We start from the raw sequence: 22249 nt of genomic DNA, 5'->3' as shown, positions 1-22249 counted from the left end.
AGAGATCACCCTTAATTTGACTTATGATTGAGACTGGCCAGCTGAACAAGATTTCCTAAGGGAACTACCCTATTTATTTGGTGGGAGTACACTGGACATGGAAGAAGGCAATAGGCCCGTCTCAAGTGTGTTTTTTGACAATACTTTTTCAGCAATACTTTGAGCATCCAGTTCATGTACTTTACTTTCTCAGAGCTTTCAGGCTAGTAGGCTCTATGTAATTTTCATTTTATTTTTAATATTGTATGAACTCATGAACTAAACTGTGAATGCTGGCCCATTGTCTGATCCCAAAGTTAGGAGCAGTCCAAACCTTGGGATGACATCTTTGAACAGCAGTTTTGTTACTTCCAGTGCTTTCTCTGTCCAAGTGGGGAAGACTTGTACCCCTCCTGAGAAGGTGCAGACTAGCACTAGCATACATCAGTAGCCCCCACTCAGGGTAATTCAGTGAAGTTCACAAGCAAGTTTTCACACGGAGTAGTATCACATGTTGGATACCCAGAGGACCCCACTGGCCCTTGTGTTGAGTTGTTCTGCACACAGGCTAGGTGCTGTTCAAAAACAGCAGTGGGGTTGTGAGGCTGCCAAAACAGCCTCTTTTGCTTCGCTGCTTTTGGATTTCCTTTGGCCTCTATCAGATCGGTTCATTGATGTCCCCTGCAGTGTGTAACGGCCACTTTCCTTGGTGCCCATATAGCATCTAGGAACTGTAAAATTTTTTCTTTGTATTTTATTTCCCCCAAGGAGTCAGGAGCCTCTCTCCCTGTACATAGCTCCAAGAACAAGTAGCATGGTAAAGATATATTTGGAATCACTATAGTAGTTAACTGTTTTGTCCTTAGCTGGAAACATTGCCCTTGTCAGGGCTATTAGCTCAGCCCTCTGAGCAGAGGTTCTGGTAGGCAAAGGCTGGGCCTCTACCACAGAGTCCAGTGTCACCACTGTATATCCTGCTCATTGGGCCCCTTCCAATTCAAAACTGCTCCCATCTTTGAAACACTCAACATCTGAATCTTGCAGAGGTTAGTGTGAGAGATCTCCATGGCTTAAGAATACCTCATCCACAATTTTCACAGTTATGGTTGGGCGGGGGGTGTGTTCCAGTTTGACTCAAAGCAAAGTGGCCAAGTTAACAGTGTTTACTATCTCTAGAGTTATGTGAGGATTTTCACATAAAGTCTTTTATACTGGGTCATCCTCAGGATGGATAGCCAGTGGTGCCCACTCTGGTCCATTAAGGTTATAATTGAATGCGGTATCCAAAGTCAACTTGTCAGCTTCCTGCATCAGTAGGGCAGTGATGGCAAGTGCCTTGATGCATAGTGATCTTCCTGGGGCTACAGAGTCCAACTGCTTCAGCAAGTATGCTACCAGCAATGCCAGGATCCACTGACCTGGATTGAGACTCCTATGGCCATTCTCTTTCATTCATGAACATATAGGAAGAAGGGTTAATTTATGTCTGACAGTCCTAAGGCTGGGGCCTGAGTCATGTACCCTTTGATCTGTTTATTCTCTCTTGATCAGATTCCTAGAGGAAGGTTCCTTTTCTCCCCTGCTTCATGGCTCCATAACGTGGTTAGGCCAATAATGAGACTGTGGGATCTAGATGCAACAAAATCCTGCTGCCCCCAGAAACTGTCTTACTTGGTATTGAATAGTTGGGATTGGGAGAGCACAGATAGCTTGCTTCCACTCTATGCCCAGCTGACGTTCGTCCTGTGTCCTTGTGAAGGTATCTGACCTCCTGTCAGAAAATGTGTGCTTTGTTCCTTGGATAACTTATATCTTTATCTCTGGAGTAAATGTAGGAGGTCTTTATTCCCTGATAATAGTCCTCTCAGGTTGGGACTGCCAAAAAGAAGTCATTTACATGTTGTAGCAAGGTATAGTTGTCCCCTGGTGTGATGAAAGCTTTGAGATCAGTAGCTAACACCTCTCCAGAGTGTAGAGGAGTTTTTTGAACCCTTGAGAAAGCCAAGTCCAGGGGAAGTGTTCATTTATGCTTGTGATGGGATCCTCCCATTGAAATGCAACCCAACCCAGCTGACCACCACGCCACCCCGCTCAGATTGGCTGCACAGACTATTGGCAGAGCCTCCTAAAGAGGAAACCTAAAGCCCCCAGATCTCTGCTTCTACAAGTTTCTGCCTCCTGCCCCAAGTGCAACAGGAAATGTTCTGTGTTTGTCTGTTAACCAAAAAATGTTCCTTAAACTTCTCCCCAGTACCTAAAACTTCCCCTAAAGCAAAATCTAACAACTTGTGTACCTTTTCAAACCTCAGAGGATAACAGCACCTGCTTAACTTTTGCCTCTGTAAAGTGCTTCTGCAAAATTCCACTTAGCTCCCTCTTTTGCCCTCCTCAATTAAATCAGAGATATAAAACTCCCGACCCCATTGCTCAGGGCCCAGAATTTGGACAACTTATCTCTTCTGGGTCAGAGAGGACTTAATAAAGAACTTGTTTTTCTCTACCTCATCCGGTGCCCACTCAGTATCTCATGCCACCTGAGATTTGCAATTCTTGATTCCCATAACACTCCCACTTCAGGTCTCATCACTGGCTGCAGATATCCGGCTCCCACACCTCCTCAACCCTCCCCAGCCTGGCCCTGTCCAAAACCACCCCACTGCCCCCACTGTGTCCATCCACCATGGTCCTGCAGGGCCTCCAACCCAACTAAAACAAGGGCTTTCCCAGGCTGCTTCCTTCCTGCTGACCAGGTCTCAGTCCAGGCTGGTATGCAAAGTGTTTTGGGGAAATCTCTCCTGCTGCCCCCAGTGTTAGAGTGGATTCCCTATAAGGAGAAGTAGAGAAGAAAGAAAAGGAGAGGGAGGAGGATGGAGTTAGAGAAAGAAGACAGAAAAGAAACGAAGATGGATATTTGACTTTAGAGTGAGACCACTGGCAAAAGTCCCACATAAATCTGCTGCACAATCAAAACTCTTGATACTCAATAAATTACATCAGGGGATGAAACGGGGACCAGGATCAGAAGGCTGAAATGGTCAATTACTGTTGTTGTTCTGATTTTTTAAAAAAGGCACCTGTCTAACTGAACAGTCCTGGAGAATGATAGATCACCTTTGATGCCTCCTACCTCCTTCCGGCCCCATTCTCCAAGGCAGCTGAGACCCTGATTTAATCTCATTTTCAATAGCTCAGTATATTACAAGAAACTACTAGTTTAAAAGCTTAAAAATATAATCTGGCAGTTAACAGTGATGCTTCCAAATTATATATTCCACAGATGGACCCAGCAAACACGTTTATTTTGTGGCCGCACTATCTAAATCCAGAGACTCCGGGCATGGCCAGAGGCATAGTGCAGGGCATGAGAAGCTCCCCTGCAGAATACAAATGAGCCAACTTTTACTTCTTACATCTTATTTATAGGAGTAAAATGTTTGACAGGAATGTTTAAAGGGTGCTTTGGGGTCTCAGTTTTCTACCTCTTTTATATTAAGCTCAATAAAGAAAGCCTCACACATCAAAGAAAAGTTAAGTGGGCTGCAAACGTTTTGCTGGATAAAGTGGGATCATCCAGTGCAATTCAGAAGCAAAATCCACTACACAAACTTCTGTGAACCCCTGTGACATCCTGATCAACAGAGGTCTCTGCTGGGTCACATGCAGGCTGCTGTCTACTCAGCAGAGTCTTCCTAGTGAGCAAAACACTCAGCATATTATGCCATTAGCCCTTGTATTTTTTTTTTCTTTTTAAACACAGTTATTTTTGGTCCAGAGGAAATAAGTAGTTTAGATTTTGAAATATAAAAGGCTGTATTCAATTTAACAACTGTCATCATGTGTAGCTAACACATCTTTAACAGAAAGCCCAAAACGTCAGCTTTTAGAGAGATTTTCAAAGGGAAAAACAGTATAATGAAAACATAATGTAATAATGAAAAGAGAATTTCTGTGACTTCAGTGTAGAGAGATAAGAAACCAGAGCAACTAATTTTGAGTAAAAATAAAGATTTATCACTGTCAAAATATGGTTGGGTTTATTGATTTTCCTGCAGAGATTTTTAATGCCACATAACTAAGAAAAGTCATTTAAAGCCAAAAGCTTCAGGTCATACCCTTGTACTCATCTATTTTAACATTTTCTCTTAAAGTTTAGAAGGAAATTTCTAATTCATCGCCATCTCATTTGGCAGCCTCACAGTCAAATTTCAACAAGCACTGTCATGTCCATGCACTGGTGATCTTTACACTCACCTTGCCTTGAAAGACACAAACAGAAGAATATTTTTAGAAAGACTATTATAGAAATATATATATGTAAACTAAATGCCTATTTTAGAGTCAGTAATGCAATGTTAGAAACCAAAGCCCAGAGCTGAGAAAAGAGGAAGAGGCCATCCATAGCACAATGCTACTGCATGGGGCATCGCGCATCCCACCTGACAGTGGGCACTGCCTGTGCCCGGACACGGTGTGTGAGACGGGGCGAGGGAGCCCTAGGTCCTGCCTGAGAGGGCCCAGTGTACCTGGGGCTGGTGGTGTGCCAGATCTAGAAGACTCACAAGACACCCTTGCTCCTGGCTGGCTGGAAAGGAGGGGAGTCGGGAAGCGCATTACATCGGAGACCACGCCCGGCTACATCCTTAGGACTGAGCAGGATGTTGCAGACAGAGAGCTGGAGAGCTCAGACAAGCAAAGGGAGCTGTGCGCGCAGAAGCAGAAGGAAAGAAAAGAAGAAATTTCCATGTCACAGTGGTCATGGCTGGAGTGTACCCAGGGCAGAGGATGAGCTATGTCTGGCTTGCCAGAACCAATACAGGCAGAGATTTTACCATCCTGAAAGTGTCCTAACCTGATCCATACCCTTCACACATCTAGAGATCTTGTATAGACCTCAAGCAGGGCAGAGCCCTGTCTGTCCTCCTCCTCCACTGTGTCCTGTTGCAAAGACACAGACCTTAGAAATCACATGGCAGTTCCTGATGCCAGTCCCCAACAGCAGAATTTGTGTTAAATAACCCATTAACACATACTTGCTTTGAGCAAGAAAAATACATTTGGCTTATCTTAAGTTTTTTAGCATTGGTCAAATGCCCTAAAAATAAAGCTCAGTCACCTAATACTAAAAAAAAAAAGAAAAGAAAAGAAAAGAAAAAACCCATATACCTGCCACAGCAAGCAGAAACACCAAAATGACGTCCAGGATTTGGAGGCAGATTTATTTACATCTATAGGCACTGATCAGGATCATTCGCAAACATCAGGCCCTGATTGCTGGTGATCTAGGGCTTACATGGGATAAATAAGCAGGAAATACAGAGGGAGAACGGCTTGTCAATTGGGGACTGGTTTATACAATGTACACCCTACTGACCAGCTATGCAGCACTAGTGACCACCGTTTCTCAGAGACACAAGCAGCTGGAACTAGAACAGCCTCTATCACTAGGGCAACTAACGAACTGAAGCATAATGGCCGGGCCGGGGGGCATTTTCTGATACAGTATCACCTATAAAATGAAGCATACAAAAATGTTCATGGATAATAACTAGAAGGGAATATGCAAAAAAATGAAAAATAATATCATCATAGATACTATTTTATGATACTATTTTAGTATCTCTTCAGGAATTTTTGTTAATATTCTTTGTCATTTTAGTATACAGCTTTTTAAACTAGTAGCCTATTACCTGTATACAAAAGCTCCCCTTTAAACTTTTTTCCATTCAGTGAAAAAAGATGGCCAATGTTAACACTGGAAAGTTATAAGAATGAGTTAGAAGTTATAAAGTGACTTGACCTAAGAGAAATTGAGATGAAATAATTTCACAGTGAGAGGTCAAGTAAATAGAAAGTCCCAGTAAGATCACAGAAAGATCCACTAGACTGAGTTCTGATCACAGAAAGGGCCACAGAAAGCCTTTTCCCCAAGGGAGGAAGTCAAATGTTCAAGGTGGATCTTATTCATGGAGGTCACAGGAAACAAGAAGGCATCTTGTGACCCGTACTGGTCCTTGAGGAGGAGGGACACACGGGACACATAAGCATATGTTCCTCCCCAGCTGTCAGGTCAGGGGTGGAGACAGATCTCCAGTATTCCTAGCAGCTTATGCCAGAGCTGAAGACTGACACCCTTCTGATCTTTATCAAAAGTTATCACTGGGGAAGAGGGGGAAAAAAAGGTTATCACTGATGCCCAGTATGGTGGCACATGCTTGTAATCCCAGCACCTGAGGCTGAGGCAAGAGGATTGCTGCAAGTTTGATGCTAACCTGGGCTACAGAGTGAGTTCAAGACCAGCCTGAACTCATAGTGAAACCCTGTCTCAGAAAGAAATTTTTTTTACTGATGATAACACACCCTCAGCACTGCCTCTAGGCTCATAAACCCCTGGTATGAGAATAATACACTTTATACACACTTCAAGAAGCAGATGTGTAAAAGTTTTAGAATTTGAGACCAGAACTCAAAATCCTTTTCTGACGTGCAGCTCACAGGCCACACTCAGTAGCTGGGCTCCTCTGCTTTCTCACAGGTCAGAGGGGAAGACATCAGCTCCTCCAAGATGGCTTTCATGGAGCACTGCTCGCGCAGGGCTTGGGCCTTTCTTAGGCTTCGCACATTTGTGAAAGAAGAAAGCCTACATGCAGAATGCTGTGAGGAGCGGAAAGAGGCAGCCAAGGCACACCCCCGCCTAGTCCACTCAGTTCACAGGGAGAGCCAGAGGCAGCTCTGCACACACTCACAGCACAAAGCCTGCATGTTCTATGTCCAGACAGAACTCCCGTGCACAAACCTAAACTAGGAGCCTGGAGGGCCACGGAGGTGCAACACAAATTACAAAGTGACAGAGATGTGCATGTCTTTTTTCACACATCAGAGGGAGCGAGTGACTTTCAATGTCTTTTAACATTTAAAGCAGCAGTACATGAACAGACACCAATATGAAACAATAATTCAATTGCAGGGCACAGCGGCGTATGTAAACCACTCAAATTTTACCCTGTGAAATTATCAGAATCTGCTGACTGAATCACTTCCCTGCAGTGCTGCTAGGTCTCTGCCTCCCCTGTATGACATTGCCTATCAAGACACCATATTTGTCCTCTGCTATTTCACCATCTGCTAGGACAAGGAGCTTGTTTGCTAAGTGGTTTTCTTAAACCATGGATCACATACACCTCTCACCACGTGTCACTGAAAAGGCTTAAAGACATCACAGGATGGGAGACTGTGCAACCCAAAGCTCTGTCTGCTCTCAGAAGGATCTGAGAGAACTGAGTTTCATCAAAGCCTGAGAGTTCGCATCCAGTCCAAGTCAACACTCAGGAGAAGTAAACCAAAGGCGAGTTACTTGACCTGTTGTTGGCCTGTGCCCTGTGAACTGGCTGAACACTTGTCATTTCTGGGACACGTTGGACTCAGTACTGTCATGAAGAGACACGCTGGGAAGGGCAGTTCCCCTAATCTATACTAACAGGAAGATCATGAATCCAAAAGAAACCTCAACACGCAGTGGCACTGGACTCCAGGCATGAACCAACCTTTCCTACGGAGGGAAAACTTTTGCAATTCCTCTTGCAAGCTGTAAGCACATATTCCGTGTTCCAAACACAACTGCAGGTCTCAACGACACCAACAGCATCATAGGACAAAGGCCAGTGTTGAAGGTGTGTGCCACAATTACCAGGTTATCCAGCTGCTCTGAAGGAGGAAAGAGTAACGTGATGAATTGTCCTGGAAACTAGAGAAATGATCAAGGGAGGTCTTCCTGGAAGCATTAACTTCACTATAATATATCCGAGTAAATAAGAAGGCAGATACGAGGGTTAGTTTCTATTTCCCAGACATTCTTTATTGTGTTTTGAGAACACACTAAAAGTGTAATACACAAAGAGGCAAAAACATTTTTTCCCTTAAAAAGTTAATCTAAGTTGTAAACATAAGAAAAAACATTTATTCTTGTTGGTAACTTCAGGAAAAGAGTACAATTTTGTGTCATATGCCTAATGAGAATACCCAGTTTGCAAAAATTTGGCTAAAAAACAAAACTGACAGGTGTGAAATTTCTGAACATGTAAGATAAAAGCAGGACTGAAAAGTCTAAGTTCAAATTAGAGCTCTGTCCTACACTAGTTCCATGGTCCTAGTCAGGTGACTCCTGCACCATGACTCCTCACCGGCTGATGACCAGTGATGGGCCCTCCCCGAATTCATCAGTTCTGAGGCCAGGCAGAAGCAGCACTCTGCTCAGGACCCAGAAGGGAGTAGCCCACCAGGAAGGACCGATGTCACTGTCATGACGCATGGACCAGCCTCTGGGAATCTCCCCCAAGGGGAGAAACAACCAAGCCATGAAGGAGCAATAACTAGAAATTCCTCTTCATTTCTGTGGTAAAAAAAGAAGAAAGAAAGAAAGAGACAAAGGTTCAGATTCTGATGCTTTCCCCTTCGGGATTTTAAGCTTAGATTCTGACCTGGAAGCTCCACTGCAAAGTGTATACAGGGTGCAGCCCTGGAAGGATGGAGCAGAGGTGGAGAGGGAGAGCCAGGCCAGGCAGCACAGGCAAGCAGGGCAGCAGGCACCTACTTTCTGCAAAGTCACAAGAACAGAAACGTGCTCAGTGACACCATCAGAGGTCCTGGTCTGGGGGCAGCACACATGTCCACCTGTCCCACACTGCTGCTGGTACTGAGAGGGGATTAAAATGTGCCAAATCTGGTTAAGAAATACTGAGGACCAGTCACTTAGAAGATCCCAGGACAGCATCAAATAACTCCCTGGATCCCACATACAAAATTTGGGGGCTCCCAAGAGATGTAGATGACATAAAAGGGATGCCACCCAGGGCCTACTATTCTTTTTTTTTTAATTTTTATTTAAAGAAAGATTAAACAAAACAGAAAATAAGTAGAAATAGTACATACGTTCAGAGAAAAAAAAAAACAGTAAGAAATCACTAGTTGATGTTGTTTTACAAATAGTTTCCAAGGTACAAAAATGGAACATGTAAAGTGGGAATTCAAACAGAGAGACTGTAAAAAGTTCTAATCAACTGTCCAACAAAAACTAAGTAACATGATTGTCAATCCTATACATTTAAACATACATGCAGTTATCCATATCTTTATGTTTAGATTAAACAAACTAAAGCGGTTTAAAATCATTCTGAACAAAGAATAATAGTATTGCTGGGTTTCACATCATGACACTCCATGATCAGCACTGGGTACGGTAGTGTCTTCTTTTTAAAACTGAATTTACAGAAAGACTTAAAAAAAACAGAAAACGGGTAGAAATAATACATAATTTCAAAGAAAAAATAAACAGTAAGAAATCACTAGTTGATGATTACAGATTGTCTTCTTACAAGATACTAAAGTGGAGCATATAAAGTGGGGATTCAAACAGTGAGACTGCAACCAGTTCTGTTCAACTATCCAACAAAAACTTAGAAATATGGTTATCAATCCTCTACACTTAAACATATATGCAGTCACCCATATCTTCAATTATGTTGACTTTGAATAAACCCAAGCAGGGCCTGTTATTCTTACTCTTCTCAGTAGCCCAATGTGTGTCTTGTAGATTAGGGTGTGCTTTTATTTTTTCTCTCTCCTCTTGTTTAGCCCAACTGCAGAACCAGTTTCTCTCTCACCCTTTCACCTCTCAATTTTCAAACAAACTTCGGCCCTGTTTTGGCTTGTCTCCTTCAATTCTTTGCTCAAGGATTTGGCATATGCTTAATTAGTGAGCCATAAATAAAGGAACTGTCTGACAACAGTGTCATTCAGCAAGAAATGGCCAATGCTGTGGAGACTGGCAACCCAGGGACCAGCCCATCTTGGACTGTAAGGGTATCCTGAAAGTTGTTTTCTTGTAGTTACCTACATGATACCCACCCAGACACAGAGGAGGCCTATGGCCATTCCCTTCAGCGCACAGGGACACCACCACTGGGATCTGTGGGGATACTAGGCTTGGGGCACAGTGACTGGGTATAGAAAGGGTAAGAGTTCTCTCATCCCTGGCCGCTAGGCCCACAGGGTCAATCCCTACACATTCATTGGTCACCACCCCAACATGGAATATGTGCTTACAACATGTCAGCAAGCTGCAGCCCCATGACCCAAATGAAACTCAATTTCTAAACAGATGACACAAATATGTACCCGAACCGGCATATGGTGATCCCAGAATTGCCCCTCTTTCCAACCATGGCTTCTCTGCCCTGATCCAATGTCTTACTGTTACGGTTGATACACCGCATCAACTTGAAAAGTCCAGAAGCTTAAGCAAGTGACTTAGTAGTCCTACATCCTGGGATGTACAGGACAAGCCATTATCACTCTAGGATGCTGTTCATTGTGTCAATTTGAGATAGTCAGAAATTTAATGAAGCGACTCAGCAGTTGGCCAGGGTCATTACTTTGTGACATCCTCAGTCGGTACAGAGGAAGACTTGCAAATGATACAAGGGGCATAGCCTGCTCACACTATAGGGGAGGAAAAGTGGCTTCCTCCCCTCCTCTGTTGCTCTGGCTGCTTTTGTTGGCTGCTGCCGGGAAGTGTTGCCCTGGTGCCATGCCATCCAGCCTTGGAGCCAGCTGATTATGGGCTGAAACCTCCACAAACAGTAAACTAAACAAACCTCTCCTTCCTTCGTTTTGGGTGTTGGATATTTTGTCCCAGCAATGAGAGAAAAGTACCCAAGACACTTACTTTGCATTTCCTTATGTGACATGGCCTTCACACGGAAATTGTCACCATTAAATAGCCCAGAACAGCAACATAAATAAGTATTGGTTCAAATGTATGTCTAGACAGTACTCAATTTATGTATGCACAATGAACTTTTCGTTAATTATACCATGGGAAGCACATGAAATTTTATGGGCAATTCCTAAAGTCTTACTGTAGTTTTAAGTTTTACAAACTACATGAGTATAAAAGCTACAAACTTTTAAACAAACACACTATTTAGAAATTTAATTTCTTTAATACTTAGTTGATCAATTTCAAATGCAAGTTTTGGGTTTTCCCATTTTAAGTCCCTCTGATTAAAAGATGAAAATGTTAAAATTCCTCATTTGGGAAAATGTTAGTCCTGGGCACTGCTTCCTTGTGTCTAGCACAGCTCTCAAAGTTCTGGGGTTGGGTGGAGGATGGTGAAATACAGGTAAGAGACAGTCAGATGGAGCCCTCTCTCTGGATGGGAGAAAAGAACTGATCCACCACCACAGTGCACTTATTTATACGTTTGACCTGTTAATGTCCCATGACACCCCTTTGTCTAGCAGCCATTGCTTGGATTTCCTCTTGGCTTGGTGTTCTCGGAAGAGGCTTGCCTTGCCCCCAAAGTGTAATCCATTTCCAGTTTCAGCCTCTCCCTGCACAACTTGAAGGAGTAGCTGGTGGCTCCCAGGCCTGCTCTTCCCCTGGGCCTGAGTACTGTGCAGAACGAGTGGCAGAGCACTCGGTGGACCACTGAATAGAGCACACAGCCCACTTGAACTGTGCCACCTGAGAACATTTTCCTGTCACCGCTGGACACTCAGCTGATGGCAAGCATTCTCCACAGAGTGCATAAGACATACAACACATCTCAGGAAACAGGCTGCACTCTTAATGCCCACAGTTGCAGACAGGCATAACTCCTATAAATGAGCTTTTCATCCCTCCCCTCATTTTGTTTGGAAAATTTCCCAAATCAAAGCAAACCAAAAGGATACAAGAAGGCAGCATTTAACCTTACACCAGTGAACTGCTGGATTTCACACCAGTGGACTGTTGCAGAGATAGATAATTCCTCCCAAGCAACCGTGCTGAATGGAGAAGTTTAGTCTACACAGAATTAGAAGTGAGAGGTATGAAGCAAGTGACCAAACAGTACATGATTGGTTACATACATTGGTTGCATACACTGAATCACATATTGACAGACAGGCTAATCTTTAAACAACAGAAACAATTCCAGGAACCAGGGGAGAGGGTTCTTACAGAATGAGCGCAGTTAAGGGCGTTCCCATAATATACAAATGTTCCAGAGACAGGGCCTTTGCTGAATGGGCACGAATCAGCCCAGGGTGCCTTAAAGTACAGACAATTACTGATTTAGTGCTCATCTGTATCTCGGCTGTGGACACTGTCAAGGTCAATTGAACTTAGCAGAAACAGGAAAACAGCAACTTGGTCAGAGGCCTCTAACTGATCATGAAATATCTATGTTTACTATCTTATGAATGTGTTTCTACATTATAAAGGTGCCCCCAACAATTGAATCACTGGTATGTGATTCTCATCTGCTGGATGCTCTTCTCATCTGCTGGATGCTCTGAACCTGTAGTATCTGGCATAGATGACTTCTCCTGTTCAGATCCCTGCTACTGTTATTATTTTATGTCAGGTGACCTGCAAAAGCCTGAAAATCTGTGTCATGAGTTTAACCCACCAGGGTAAAAGCTGCTTATGTGAGAGGCTCCCAGAAGCACGGTTCTCAGCTCAGCTGGGCTATTCTTCAGCTGTCCTGCTCTGCCAAATCTCAGGAGATAGCACTGCGGGTAGAGGTTAATGAAAGTAAACAAACTCACAGATGTCTTGCACGTGATAAAGTTATTCCTCAAATGCTTTCAATAATTAAGATTTTCAATCCATAACATAATGAATATTTGGAGTAACTCACCCAAAAGTTGGAAATTATGCTGCTGCTGCTTCTTCTTTTTTTGGTAGTACTGTGCTGTCTTTTGCTATGTTAACAAACCACTGAAAATGGAATGATTTAAAACAAGTGTCACCCACCCACCCCCACCAATGACTGTGGCATTTGGGTAGACACTGGGGGAAAGAGCTTACCTTGCTTCATTCTTCATGTGCTGCTTAGGCTGGGGTGGCTGGAACAGCAGGTGGGGAGCAGGGCTTTTTCTTCCCTTTTTCTAATTTCTCATCCACCAGGGAAACTCCTCCACCCGGCAATCAGACTTCTATGTGGCAGGTGTTCTCTAAAAGAGCTTTATGGTTTAAACTGTGCCCCCATACAATTCATTATGTTGAAGTGCTTACTCCCGGCAAACCTAAGAGTGTGAGGGTATGCTAATGAGGAGCTTGAATCCCATGACTAGAGACACTGGAGCCCAGTGTGTGTGGTATAAAGTGATGTAATCGCCAGACAGAGGCTTTGGGGAACGCAGTCTGCTGACACATCCATCTGGGACTTCCATTCTCCAGAAAGCCTCAAGAATGGTTTCTGTTGGTGCTGCCCCCTGTCTGCACTATTGTGTTACCATAGCCCAGCAAATGAATGTAAGAGCTCCAATATCACATTAACAGCACCTAGGAGCCATAGGACTGAATCACCCAGTGCACTCCTACAGAAAAGAGTGAGCAAAAATCCAAAACCTATCCTATTCCCCGCATCCTATCTCCAACCAGCCGCTGGAACAACTGGGAAAACTAGGCAAGCACTTTAGTAACACAGCTTTTCCGTACAACTCTTTCATTGGATGATTGAAAAAATAAAAAGACTTGAGTGCTTATTATGTGGAAATACTTTAAATACAGTTTGTGAGAAACTCTTGAGAAGTGCAAGAATCTAGTCTGCACACTTCTCTGGGGTCTGGTGTGAAAGCACATTCCTTTGTGTCTGATTTCATTTGCAGGAAGGACCCTGAAGTGATCAACCATTCACTCCAGGAAAATGGAACTGCACACTGATTAAAATGTTGGTGTTTTTATTTGTTTGTTTTTATCTTTTGGGTTTTTGTGATAGCTCAGACCCCAAAATCCAAGGAAGCAAGAAATTAAAATTTAGGGGGCAAAGGCTTTATTTTAGGCCAGGCCTGGCGACACAGTCTCCAGGAGCCAATATGGAGATTGCGTGCCTTACAGCTAAAAGGGTTGGGTTTTAAAGCCTAAAACCACAGGAATGTTGCGAACTTTGACACAGTTTGATAGCATCTGGGCTTCTTGGTATCTCCTGTAACTTCCTTGTAGTTAAATGTTTCTTAAGGAACAGCACGTTTTATTACAGATAGGCTGAAGGGGGTGGGGGGATTACAAGAAACTGAAACTTAAAGCTTTTATGGGGAATGGAGACTTAACCTAAAAAGAATGGGGATGGGAGGGGGATTTACAAGGAGCTGAAACTTAAGTCTTTACGGGAAATGGAATTTTAATCTCTATTGAAACGGCGCATACAGAACAGGAAGGAGGCACATTGGTTAGAACTAGGTTACAACAGTTTTTTGTTGTTGTTTTGTTTTTGTCTGATTGTTTCACTGTGCAGTTCAGGCTGGCCTTGAACTCACTCTGTAGCCCAGGCTGCCCTCGAACTCACAGTGATCCTGCTGTCTCACCCTCCCAGGTGCTGGGGTTATAGGTGTGCACCACCCTGCCCAGCATAACTGAAATTTTGATCATAATTCCAGTAACTATCAGAAGGAGAAGGAAATAGAATCTGGAAAGGCTGGATGGGATAGAGAAGGTGAGGGTTAGCTAGGGCTTCTCTGTGGTGCACGACAACATTAAACACCCATGGGTTCCACACCAATAGCATGGAAGCTGAACGCAGAACTGACTGTTGGAGCTGGATTCTATTAAGCTGCTAAAGATACAGGAGAATGAAACTCTCGACCTACCGTGTGTCTGGAACGAGTTCCTATTCTCTAAAATTGAAGAATGAATTTTAGGAACGATGGAGTTAAGAGCAGAATATATTTATTGAGAGAAAGAAAGCTTCTGTCTTAGAGAAGGGGTCCTGAGCCAGCTGCCAAAGACTCTATTTTTTCACGATTTTTATAGAGTAAAACCATGAGGTGAGGCAGGTCTAAAGTTGGGGAAAACTGGGAACTCAGAAGACAGATGGGCATGAGGTGGCACAGAGCTACGGTCAACCAATAAGTTTAATTGTTCAGGTAAAATTGACTTAATCAGGGACAAATGGGGAAGCGAGCCATTTTGCAAGCAAGCATTCTTTACGGATCGGTGATGGGTTGGGATGGTAACTCTTGGTTTCTCAAGGTGATCCACACCTAATTCGTAATGTTTATACTTGGGGTGGGGTTGCATCTGTTTTGAGTTCTGGTCCAAGATTTGGCCCACAGCAAGAGGTGTATGTCTCCTCCAAGGTCACCAGACATCTGGTCCTGTCTATAATATTTCTAACTAGCTCAGCTGCCTGTAGCACTACTAATGAGAATGCAAGTCCAGAGTTTGAAATAATGATTTCTTACTCTAGAAAGAGATTTTGCATGAGCAGAAAAACCAGGAACAAGCAGAGTTAAGCATTTAAGAGTAAGAAAGCATTATGTGGATGGCTGGGGGGGGCGGGGATCCTCAACCAAGACTTAAACCTGTGGCTGAAAGCACCCCTGATGGATATTTAACAGTTTTGTCATCCAAGAGGCATGCATGCCACACTATTTCCAGCCATCATTAACAAGCATTAATGACCATGGCTTCTGAACACCAGGACATTGCTGTGTTGCTAGGCGGGGCTGGTGGCATCAGCACAAATGGCCTACTTCTCTCTGAGCCAGAACTTTCTACAGGTAACAAGAGAAAAATAAACAAAAGCTGGAACTGAGAGGGCTGATGTCTGTAAGTGGTTCACTGTATCAGTGACCCCTCCCCTCCGGTCTGCAGGCTGGTAGGCCTGTTTACAGAACTGCAGCTCAGCTGCAAAGCGAGGTTCCTGCAGATTACTGAATGTCCACTGACCTTGGTTATATTTATGTGTGCAGTGGGGTGCTGGGCTGTGTCCCTAAAATCTTCCCCGTGGAGTCCGTGCTGCCCCTATCTTCCCATCCCAGGAACCCAGACATCAATGTGCTCAGCTCCCCAAGTGAGTTGGGGGCGAGTGGATGAAGGATGAGTGCCTTGGAGACAGGGGAAGGGACCCCGGCCCCCGGGCCCGCCCAGGACCGCCGCAGTGTGAGGTAAGTGTGGGGCGAGGTACAGGGTACCCTTACAAGTGCAGCTCTGTTTTTCTCCGTGCTTGCTTACTGACAGTTGGAGCACGAAGTCCCGGCGGCGCTGGAAACGTGGACCCGCATGAGAGTTGCTCGCGCCTGGCCTTGCAGGGGACACCTGACGCGGATGGCAGGGTCTGGCAGGTGGAGAGGGGGACCCAGGGTTTAGGGGAGAGGCCTGAGGTGGAGGTGGGGGTGTGCGGACCCGGTCTGTCAAGCACTTGGAAGATGGGAGGTGTGGAGAATCGGAGGTCGGGGACCCCCAGATTGGGGGAAGGCTGGGAAATCGAGCAATGTTTGCAGTGGGAGAGGCACCCCCTCCCCCGCCCCGCTGACCCTACCTCAGCCTCCTCGGTGACCCGGAGACCAGGGCGGCTTGCACTCACCCCAGCATCACCAGCTTCTCTTTCTTAACCGGCTTCTCTCCTGAGGCGCAGGGCTGTTCTCAGGCAGCGGCACACTTACAGCCCCGCTGAGCCGGTGACCCCACTACCTTCCCATTCCTGGAGTGGGCAGCGCGGCTGCACTGGCGAACTTAGGGCAAGTGGACAAGGGATCTGGCACTTTTGATTCCTCTGCATATTTGAACCCATTTTTATCCCTCAGAGATATCTTGGGTCATCTCCCTGGGAAACTTCTATCTTGGGTTCCTCTGAGCGTATTCTAACTCCCGATGTTGTGATACAGAGGTTAATTCTGCAGCAAAAGTAGCATCGGAGATGAAACGCATGATTATTTTCAGGGTATTAATTGAACACTGGCGACTGGCATGAATGTAGATAGCTTCCTTCATCTTGCGTGGTCAGTGACATTTTACTAGGAAGATCTGAAGGTGATTCTGTTTCTCACTGGGAGCTCTGGTCTATAAAAGGAACCCAGCCTTTCTTGTGTCTGCTGCTCCCTAGATGCTTTGATTTTGGAGTCCAAAGTGGTATATTTTTTAGGGGGAGTCATTTTCTGAGCCTGAGAAACAGCCAAATTCCAAGCCAACTATTTCTCTATATGATTCATGGTGAGATGTGGTTCTGAGCTTGGAAAATACCAATGCATTGTAATGAAAAACTAATATGGTCTAGTGTTATTTGTCTTATTTCAATAAAAATGACAAATTGTTAAAAAACCTAATATTACAAATTGTTAATGAAAGAGTTTTGCCCTAGAATAAATTACAGGACACTGTGGCGTTGGAAGGCCAAATCGGGGATGTTTACCCTGAGGTCACTTCCTCCTTCCCCTATTACAACTTCCTGTGTCCTTTCCCAGTGAGCAGGAAGAAAATTCCAGGAGTGTCATCAATGCCTACACTAAGCACCACCTCCAATCAAAGGTTATATATACCCCATATCCCATATTCTGGTCAGATAAACCAGACTGCCTTCGGTTGTGGGCTGCTCTCCACATCCTTAGAATAAAGACCACTTTTACTTTTATATTTGCTCCTTTATTGTGCTAAAAAACGGTGTGCAAACCCGGAGTGGCGAGTGAGCTGCTCCTGGGAATCTCCCAGTTTGAGCTCCCCTGCCAATCTGGGGATTTCTAAGAAGCATTTCTCGGAATAATTTCTCCTTTCAATGGGAGCTGTTCAATTTGTCACCATCAGCCTACATACAACATTGACTTACCTCATTTATCACAGATGAGCCATTTTCCTTCAGAGGTTTTTTAATTCCGGGGCTGGGCCCACACTGGATTAACCATTGCTGTCCCTGGACTAAAGTAGCAGTTTTCTGTGTTCCTTGGACGGTCTGAGTCAGAGCTGTTACTCTTGTCCTCTGGGATCCCAACTTGTGCCTTTTGGTGACAGCCAATGAGATCAGGTTGGAGCCTTCCTTATCACACTTCCGAAATAGGTGACGATCTTTTTTGTTAAGTGTGATCCGGGACAACTTTCATGTTCCTTGGGGGGGGGGGGCTGGCTAAAGCTCTTACATCTTCAGGCAAAGTGGTTCTTTTGGCTCACTTTTAATTTGGTCATGGGGAATACTATTTCCTGTCCCTTGGAAAGCACACCTCTAGGTTGCCTGGCTCATAACCTCGGTGCTCTTAGCCTAAAGAAGGCTATAAAAATAAAGCTAATCTTTTAACGCCAGGTGGCATGGCCGACCTACAAGCTTAACGGCAGCCCATGGCCTAAAGAGGGGACGTTTGACTCCTATATTCTTCAAAATTTATATAACTTTTGTTACACTGGTGACAAGTTAGCAGAAATCCCGTATGTACAGGCCTTCCTTACCCGAAGGACGTGCTTTTCTCTCATTCAGTCATGTATGGCAGCTCAAATATTTCTAGCTAACTCTGCTGTATCAGAAACTCTCCCCTCTTTTCCACAAGACCCCTTAGGTGATGTGCCTCCTGTTTTTACTCCCCCTCCTCCATATCCCCAAGATCAAACCCCACAGCCTTCTCAGCCAAAGGTTTCTGTGCCATCCTCTCCATCTTCCTCACCCACAGTGGCCTTTAATCCTCCCCTTAGTTTCTCTTCCCCAGTCTCCAGTTTCTCAATCCCTTCCACCTGAGCCATATATTCTGTTGGATGGTCCTTTGTCCCCTTGCCCTATGTCGCCATTTTCCCCATCTGCTCATCATACTCAGTCTCCTATGTTCCAGTTTTCCAGCAAGCCACATGGTTCTCAGCAGCCATCTTGCTGCGGCTTGGGTGGAGGACAGCCGCCATCTTGTGATGAGTCACAGGGTCAATGGCCATCATCTTTTGGTCCCTCATCATGTGACCAGCAGCAGCCATCTTGTTGCAGGTCACATGATGACCAGTCACCATCTTGCGCTCCCTTATTCTGTTACCAGCAGCAGCTATCCTGCTGTGGGTCACACAATAATCAGTCAACATCTTGTGTTTCCCCGTCACATGGTGATGAGTGGCTGTTTTGTAGTCAATCATCGGGTAATTGCCCACACACACCTGCTGGATGGTTGGCCACTAGGTGGCCATCTACTCCACAGCCTTCTCAGCCTCAATCTCTATTCCAACTTCAGGAGCAGGCTGGCCCTGAGGGATTAGTTCATATTCATGTTCCCTTTTCCCTCTCTGACCTACCTCAGATTAGCCATAAATTAGGTTGCTTCTCTGTTGATCCACAAAATTACATTAGAGAATTTAAATTCATAACTAATTTTTATGATTTACACTTTAAAGATATTTATGTGATTCTGAACATCACCATCAGCTCACAAGAGCAAGCTCAGCTATGGTAAGCAATTCGAGAAGAAGCTGATCACAGACATAAGGCAAATACCACTGAGAAGGACCCTGGGACTACTGCAGTGCCTGAACAGGATCCTAACTGGAATTACCAAAATGGAGAAGGTTCTTATAAAATACATAAGTTGACTGAATATATAATTATGGGCCTTAATAAAATAGCTCACAAACAAACTAATGATAATAAACTTTTAGAATAGGCCCAACAGGCTAATAAAAATCCAGCTGTGTTCCTAAATCAGTTTAGAGACACCTTAATTAAGTTTACTAATATAAGCCTGGACTCTCATGAAGAGATAATTCTCATTAACTATTATTTTATTTTTCAGTCTGCTCCTGATATTCACACAAAGTTACAAAAGGCTGAACGTGGCCCTCAAACCCCACAGACCCTCTTAATATAGCTTTCTGTGTTTTTAACAACAGAGAAAAAACTCAAAAAGAGGAAAAAGAGACACAAAAAAAGAAACTTGCTAAATATCAGTCTGATCTTTTAGCAGTGGCTCTTGGGGCTCCTAAGACAGGAAAACCAAAATGAGGAACTGCCTGAGCCTCTCCCAGACCATGTTTCAAGTGTAACAAAGGAGGACATTGGGCAAAAGAGTACCCCAACCCCAGCATTCCTCTGGGGCCTTTCCCCTATTGCAATCTCAAGGGCCATTAGAAGAGTGATTATTCTAGCTGCCAAAAATCAGGTAGGCAATCCTCTAACTCCTTGCCCTCACAGGAGATCTCATCACCACTGGATTCATCACTGACTGATCTACTTGGACTCACTGCTGAAGATTGATGGGGCTTGGAGCCCACAGCTCCCATTTAAGGTATCCTTAAGCCTTAAGGTATCAGAACCCCCAGGTAAGACACTATCTGTACTTGTAGACATAGGGGTGACTTATAGTGTACTTCCTGAGTTTTCAGGACCTTGTATGAAGTCCTCAGTTTCTGTAGTGGGTGTTGATGGCCAACCTACACAGTCCCTGCAGACAGGGCCTATTCTATGCAGGTTTCAGACTCTCTTCTTTACCCATAGCTTCCTAGTAATTCCAATGTGTTCCACACCCCTTTTAGGTAGAGATCTTCTTCAAAACCTTAACTTCTCCTTTACCTTCTCCCTCCCCACAGCTCTCATCCTCCAGACACTCTCACAGTGTGCCACAAAACCATCCCCTCCTCTCCCTTCTTCTCTTGTGGATCCCATAGTTTGAGATACCTCCAATCCCATCCACGCTACCCATGCCATGCCTATTTTAATTCATCTCAGGGATCTTTCAATTTTTCCAGCATTCCCCAATATCCCATAGCTCCCAAATATTTACAGGGACTTACACCTATAATCAAGCATCTTTTAGACAATAGTTTTCTTAAACCTACCTATTCACCCTATAATACTCCTATTCTTCTGGTACTCCAGCCTGATGGGTCTTACTGTCTAGCGCAGGACCTTAGGGTAATCAATAATTCTGTTACCCCAGTCCACCCAGTGGTGCCAAACAGTTATACCATGCCCTCCCTCCACCCCTCACTTTATAGTCATAAATCTTTTTTATAGTCATAAATCTTAAAGATGCCCTTTTTTTTTTTTTACCATCTCCCTACACCCTGATTGTCAGGATTTCTTTGCATTTACATGGAGTGATCCAGACACATTCAGATCTCAACAACTTAGTTGGACAGTGCTCCTCCAAAGGTTCAGAGATAGTCCTCATTTCTTTAGCCAAGCTTTTGCTGCTGATCTTGCAGCACTTGACCTCAAACCTAGCACTCTCCTGCAATACATAGATGACTTTTTCTTATGTTCTCTATCCCGTATGTTAGCCATACAGCATTCAGCTAGTCTCCTTAATTTTTTTGCCAGTCATGGGTACAGGGTCTCTCCTGCTAAAGTCTAATTAGCTTCCCCAGAAGTCAGATATCTAGGTTTTTCTCTCATTTCTACCACTTGTTCCATCACTACAGATTGTAAGGCAATTCTTCGAGATCTCCAGGTGCCTACAACCAAACAACAGGTTATATCTTTCCTAGGTTTAGCTAATTTCTTTTGTCTCTGGATTCTTAACTTTGCAGCTCTAGCTCAACCCCTCTACAAAGCTTCTAAAGGCTCCTTATCAGAACCTCTGAACCCTCCTATGCCCATACATGTCTCCTTTCATAAACCCAAAGAGGCTCTCCTAACGGCTCCAGCTCTTACCCTTCCTGACCTCACTCAATCTTTCACTCTATACACTATCTCTCAGGGCCACAATGCTGCAGGTGTATTAGGACACAAAAAGGGATCTATTTTGCAAGCAGTAGCCTACTTGTCCAAGCAGTTAGACAACACAGTAAAAGGATGGGCACCTGGTCTCCAAGCCCTTGCAGCTGCAGCCCTACTAACACAGGAAGCTGAAAAGTTTACATTAGGGCAGTCTATTACAGTACACTCACCTCATCATCTAAGTGAGCTTATCTCACATAAGATACTCCCTGCCCTGATGATGACTCCTCACCTTCCACAAGTACATCTAGTTCTCTCTCTGGATCCTTATATCTCTATTGCAACTAGTGGTCCTCTTAATCTGACAACTTTGCTTCCCACCTTAGAAGTCCACCCTCACCATGACCGTATTGAGATCTTACAGATGACTCCCATCCCTTTCCCTCACATCGGTAGCACACCTCTCTCTTTAGCCTTTGACACATGGGTCATAGATGGCAGTTCAATAAACACAGACAATCAAAAGAGAGCAGGATATGCAATAGTCAACCAGTCAAAGTTATAGAGACTAATCCACTGCCACCTGGGACATCTTCCCAGATGGCAGAACTTACTGCCCTTACAAGGGCTCTTACACTAACAGGACAAAGTCATAAATATATACACTGATTTGAAGTATACATTTAACATTTTATACTCCATGCCTCTGTTTGGCAAGAAAGGGGTTTTATCAACTCATAGGGGAACCCCCATTATTAATGCACCAAGAGGTGCATTAAGAATCCTTAAACTCCTAGAGGCAGCACAACTCCCAAAGCAGGCAGCAGTTATTCATTGTAGAGGACACCAGAATTCTGCAGATCTCATTGCTCAAGGCAGATTCACAAACCAAGTTA

General features: G+C 44.3%; 1 protein-coding gene and 1 long non-coding RNA gene across 4 annotated transcripts in view; both read right to left on the bottom strand.

Annotated features, from left to right (window-relative positions):
• The window catches only part of Znf684 (zinc finger protein 684), a 79424-nt gene extending 74873 nt beyond the window's left edge, over positions 1–4551 (bottom strand). Inside the window, exon 1 of the mRNA XM_063235164.1 lies at positions 4503–4551. The gene's annotated coding sequence lies outside the window, so the exon portion shown is untranslated. The remainder of the gene's footprint in view (positions 1–4502) is intronic.
• A 3254-nt stretch (positions 4552–7805) lies between these two features.
• Positions 7806–13252, bottom strand: LOC111754129 (uncharacterized). Of its 3 annotated transcripts, XR_010042788.1 has the most exons (5): positions 12830–13252; positions 12660–12739; positions 12429–12531; positions 11733–11821; positions 7806–8365 (listed from the first exon to the last, which is right to left on the bottom strand). It is a non-coding gene; the product is annotated as an uncharacterized LOC111754129 (long non-coding RNA). The 3 variants fall into 3 exon arrangements; XR_002788839.2 differs by having other exon boundaries at positions 7806–11821; positions 12830–13247; XR_002788838.2 differs by lacking the exon at positions 11733–11821 and having other exon boundaries at positions 12830–13239.
• Positions 13253–22249: the final 8997 nt, after the last annotated feature.

This window comes from Cavia porcellus, unplaced genomic scaffold (assembly GCF_034190915.1).
Source record: "Cavia porcellus strain 051 isolate PalLab524CR breed Dunkin Hartley unplaced genomic scaffold, mCavPor4.1 scaffold_25, whole genome shotgun sequence".
Lineage (NCBI taxonomy): Eukaryota > Metazoa > Chordata > Mammalia > Rodentia > Caviidae > Cavia > Cavia porcellus.
Note: the sequence above shows the minus strand (reverse complement) of the source record. Positions and strands in the feature narration are given on the sequence as shown.